The sequence below is a fragment of the Elgaria multicarinata genome, chromosome 7 (genome assembly GCF_023053635.1).
Source record: "Elgaria multicarinata webbii isolate HBS135686 ecotype San Diego chromosome 7, rElgMul1.1.pri, whole genome shotgun sequence".
Lineage (NCBI taxonomy): Eukaryota > Metazoa > Chordata > Lepidosauria > Squamata > Anguidae > Elgaria > Elgaria multicarinata.
The window spans coordinates 86,772,376-86,778,214 of NC_086177.1; positions in this window are offsets into that span (position 1 = coordinate 86,772,376).

Sequence of the window (5,839 nt, forward strand, 5' to 3'; positions counted from 1 at the left end):
GGTAGGGGGACCAAGAAGGGGATGGAGCCAGGGCTGTTGCTGCTGTAGAGGCCAGTTAGGTGGCCGCCTAGAGCGCCAAGGTAAGGGGGCGCCAAACGGCATGCCCGGAAGTCATCCTCACACTCCCAGAGCCGCTCTGGCCGAGTGAGGGCAGCTTCTGGGCGCGCCGTTCCGAAGCCTTCCGCCCCCCCCCCCAGCATCCCTGGCTTGGCTTCAGCTGGGCGCCTGCCCAGCAGCCAAAGTCAAGCCGGGACACTGAGGGGGGGCAACAGATGGCTCCACGTTCTGACTTCTGGCATGTGCTGGATGTCAGAATGTGGAGCCATCTGACTGCCGTCCCCCAGCTTCCCGGCTTGGCTTCAGCTGGGCCTCCCAGCCAAAGCCAAGCCGGGGCGCTGGGGGGGGGTGGCGAACGTGGAGCCGTCTGATTGTCCTCCCCCAACTTCCCGACTTGGCTTCGGCTGGGCCTTCCCAGCCAAAGCCAAGCCAGGATGGTGGTGGTGGTGGGAACGGACGGCTCCACATTCTGACTTCCGGGCACGTCGGAAGTCATAATGTGGAGCCGCCTGCCTGCCCACCCCACCACAGCGTCCCGCCAAGCAAGGAGGACTTCGGGCGAGGGATAGGTAACGTGGCCTCATCCCCGCCTGTCTCCACCTACCTGGGGTGTTAGGGGGTACGGTGGGGTGGTGGGTGAAAGCAGCTCACCTTGCCTAGGGCGCAAAAAAGTCTGGCACCGTCCCTGAATGGAGCTGAGGAAAGGGGATGGGGTCTGGGAGGAGAGGCTGGCAGGCCAGGAGGGGACAACCCACAGGCAGAAGTTTCCCACCACTGCCATAAATATACATGGTCTGTTTGTTACTTTCTTCTGTCTAAGCATGCCTAGAATTTCACCCTTAAGAGTCAACCCTGCCCTTACTTGCAATAGATTCCCTAACTTCATTTTGCTGTTCTTGTTGCCTCCAACTTGTTCTGCTTGCAACCTGCTGCTGAGTAGATGCAGCTATTGTGAAGCTGTCAATTGACTTAAAGTGAGGATGGGCCAGGGTTTTGAGAACACATCAAGTATGTGTGTGTGTGTGTGTGTGTTTTCCTTTAAAAAAAAATAGATGAGGAAAAGTGCAGGGCTCTAAATTACCATTTGCCTGCTTTGAAAAATTAATTGGCATACAGATCAGAAGTGGCAATTCTGTTTTGTACCAGGAAAAGAGGAAACAGCAGACTCAGAAATGATTATTGTAAGTAAAATGTCAGCTCCCAAGCTTCAGAAGCATCTATTGGGCTGAGTCCAGAGGAGCACTTACTGTTATTATTATTATTATTATTTATTTATATAGCACCATCAATGTACATGGTGCTGTACAGATAACACAGTAAATAGCAAGACCCTGCCGCATAGGCTTACAATCTAATAAGTTGTAGTAAACAATAAAGAGGGAAGGAGAATGCAAACAGGCACAGGGAAGTGTAAACAGGCACAGGGTAGGGCAAAACCAACAGTGTAAAGTCAGAACAAACTCAATATTTGAAGGCTATAGGGAAAAGAAAAGTTTTGAGCTGAGTCTTAAAAGCAGTGATTGAGTTTGTAGTTCTCAAGTGTTCTGGAAGAGCGTTCCAGGCGTAAGGGGCAGCAGAAGAAAAAGGACGAAGCCGAGTAAGGGAAGTGGAGGTCCTTGGGCAGGCGAGAAGCATGGCATCAGAGGAGCGGAGAGCCCGAGCGGGGCGATAGTGTGAGATGAGAGAGGAGAGATAGGCAGGAGCTAGGCAGTGAAGAGCTTTGAAGGTCAGTAGGAGAAGTTTATATTGGATTCTGAAGTGAATTGGAAGCCAATGAAGAGATTTCAGAAGTGGAGTGACATGGTCAGAGCGGCGGGCCAAGAAGATGATCTTAGCGGCAGAGTGGTGGACAGAGACCAGCGGACTGATGTGAGACGAAGGAAGGCCAGAGAGAAGAAGGTTGCAGTAGTCCAACCGAGAGATAACCAGTGCGTGAACGAGAGTCTTGGCAGAAGAGACAGACAAAAATGGTCGAATCCTGGCAATATTATACAGGAAGAAACGACAGGGTCCCAGTAGTGGGGAAAAGGCGGATAATAATAATAATAATAATAATAATAATAATAATAATAATAATAATAATAATAATAATTTGGAGGAAGGCAACAGGGAGGTGATTTTTGCATTTCCTCTATCCCCCTTGCAGCCTTGCGCCTCCAGAAAACCTGCTCTTAAATAGGGTGACCATATGAAAAGGAGGACAGGGCTCCTGTATCTTTAACAGTTGTATAGACAAGGGAATTTCAGCAGGTGTCATTTGTATATATGGAGAACCTGGTGAAATTCCCTCTCCATCACAACAGTTAAAGGTGCAGGAGCTATACTAGAGTGACCAGATTTAAAAGAGGGCAGGGCACCTGCAGCTTTCACTGGTGTGATGAAGAGGAAATTTCACCAGGTTCCCCATATATACAAATGACACCTGCAGAAATTCCCTTTTCTATGCAACCGTTAAAGATACAAGAGCCATGTCCTCCTTTTCATATGGTCACCCTATCTTAAAGGTTTTTTCTGGAGGGCTGGGAGATTCTCTAGAACAGCATACCAGGGGGAATCAGTGAAGGTTGTCTCCCCATCCTTCCTCCAATTGGAGCCTCTACTAGAACTCAGTGTCTTCCATGAACCGAGGGAGCCCTTCTCTTCACAGAATGACCAATTTCGATCCAACCCACTGTTAAAATATCAATATTATTTTCAATGGTATATTGTACTTTTAATATGGGTAGTCTTTTGCTAAAGGATATAACAATTTAAAGAAAACAGGCAAACCCAAATAAATGTTAAAATATTCATCTTGCTTATAGCATTTTGTGATACAATTTCACTACTAAAGATTCACTCAATGTCAAAGAATCCATTGGGAGTTGGTTTTTGTTTTGTTTTGTTTTGCACACTAGCTTTTTGGAATAGATACTCTGACTCATTTTGTTTCAATTTCAAGTTTTTATATCAATTTTATTGTTAATTTTTAACAAAATAAAAACACTAAAAACAATAATAACAATAGTAACAATAATACATATGCAACTACATACTTAAAAAGTCTCACTTTCAAATATCACGACATTCTAAAAGAAAAAAAAATGAAAGTAGCATCAATTACACACAAACATCCGTGAAGGCAGAACAAATATCTGAGCAGAAGTCCATTTGTAAATGATGCCTGTATACCACTCTTTCAAATGTTGCTAATGTTGTTACATCTTGAATCCGTTGCATTATAGGCATTGTGGTTTTCTCTTTCCAACGTTGTAGAATCAGTCTTTGGCGGTCAAAAGGGCGCAAAAAATCCTTTTTATTCTCTCAGTATTTTAACACTTAATTTTAACTTAAATTTAAATTTTACTATTCTAACTCTGTATTTTAATCTTATATCAATTTTTGCTGCATGGTTTTATCCTGGTTGTGCTTTTTATACTGTATTTTGTATTTGTGTTTTTGACCTGTTGGTTGTTTTTTTATGGTTTTAATTTTTGTGAACCGCCCAGAGAGCTTTGGCTATTGGGCGGTATAAAAATGTAATAAATAAAATAAAATAAAAATAAATAAATAAATTTATGTTGACTGTGTGTTATTTTCCAAGATGCCAGAATGTAATTTAAAATGACATGTACATCCGAAAATATTAAAGAGCTTTCTAATACAAAATTTATGCATCTGATAATTTCCTCCCCAAAGGAGGCAACTATTGGACATTTCCAGAACATATTAACAAAAGAAGCATTAGCTGTGTGACACCTCCAACTATTAGTCGATTTGGACAAACCTTTATTAACCAGACGCTGTGGCATCCAATAGACCTGAAACAATAATATTTGCTGAATAAGACATAACCGGAGTTCCATTGACATATCAGATATTGATGCCAAAACAGTGGTCCATTGATTCGATAAAATAGGACATTCCAATTCTCTGTTCCATTCCTCCTGAAGCCCCAATGTATCATATTCATAAACATGAGTCGTGGGTCGATAAGTGCTTCCTGACAGCCATCTGTCAGGGATGCTTTAAGGTGGATTCCTGCATTGAGCAAGGCTTGGACTCGATGGACTTATAGGCCCCTTCCAACTCTACTACTGATTCTGCTTCCTGACTCCTAGCTGAGCAAAGTGGAGAAGAGGAGCTGCCCCAGCTGAACTAGAAACTAGAAAAGGAAGCCAGCTCCCAGAGAGAAAGCGATCAGAGTGAGTGGACAGGGAGGACAAACAGGAGTTTGTCAGGGGGAGTTCAGCAGGGAGATTTAACTTATCATTTGAAATATATCTCTGGGAATGATTATTCCCAAATAAGTGATAGAATCAGGGCACAGGTGAAATTGCCAGTTAGCTAATATACTAGAATGTATCTTATCTCCATTGGGCATTATTTCTGACTTTGACCAGTTAATTGAATAGCCAGAAAAATCACTTAAAGTATTAATCAATTTCATCAAACTGATGACTAGAGTTTAGAAATAAACAATAAAAGATCATCTGCATACAGAATAATTTAAGTCGGTATGTACAAAACCATGAATAATGCACATGCCAGGAGTTCCAAGCATAAATTAAATAACAATGGCAAAATTGAACATCCCTGTCTGGTACCACGATCCCAAATCTTTTAAGCACCTAGCATCACCCCAGTGTAGAGTCCCAAAGCTCTGTTTGTTCTGTGGTTAACAATAAGATTGCTAGGTGCAGACATTCAGGAAGTAGGGATAGTTGCAGGGGGATGGGGACTCAGAGTCAAGTCTCCTAGTTCATCAAATGAAATTGGCTTTTCAGCAACTTTTTTGTAACCAGCGCCCTTATCTTCTCTTTTGGAATTAGCAGGACACTGAAGATCATTGGAACAGTGTTCTTGGCAAAATATGCATTTTGGTCAATCTGTTTCACTTCTGTTAGGTTGCAGGCCTGATGTGGATATATCTTGTAAAAGTAACCTCTTGGCACTTTTCCCACTGTAAACTTCTTCATTGTGATTTAATCCGAAACAAACAAAAAAGAAAAGTTTAAAAATAAGAAGAATAAATCATATTATACTTGAGATCAATCTCAAGTAAAAAGCAGCCTCTTATGGAAATTTTGCATTATTTTCACAAACTCCCCCCCCCCAAACTGATTCCTCAATATATATTCTTGTTCAAAAAGGTGTAAAATATGACTCTGAAAGTTTCAGGCTTGCAACACAAAGTGCAAGACTGAAATGAGGGGACGTATTCTCCCTTATGAGCCTGCCCGTGCTTTAAGATCTTCTGGAGAAGCCCTTCTTTCAGTCCCACCATCTTCACAGGCGTGCTTGGTGGGAAAATGGGAGAGGGCATTCTAGGTAACTGCTCTAGTGCTCTGAACTCTCTTCCTGGGGAAGCTAGGCTGGCTCCCTCCTTGATGGGCTTTCGGAAGCAGGCTAAAACATTTTTGTTCCAGCAGGCCTTTGGAGAATAATCTGGCCCTCCATCTATGTTAATGTCTTATAATTTTGTTGTGTATTTTAAACATTTATGGTTTTGTTCCCCCCCCCCCAATGTATGTTTTTAACTTTTTAAGGCCCAGCATTGGGCAAAAGGCAGGATACAAATAAAAATAATAATAATAATAATAATAATAATAATAATAATAATAATAATAATAATAGTCCATCTTGTTGACTTCTCAGACAAATGGTTAGGAATAAAACCTTTATACCTTGACGAGGGTTGCTCCAATGAAAAGATTGTTAATCAGTTTTTTGTTGCAAATTTCATGCTCTTTAATTTTGTACTAAGACATCTTTTCTTTGAGATTAAATATAATAGACTTAT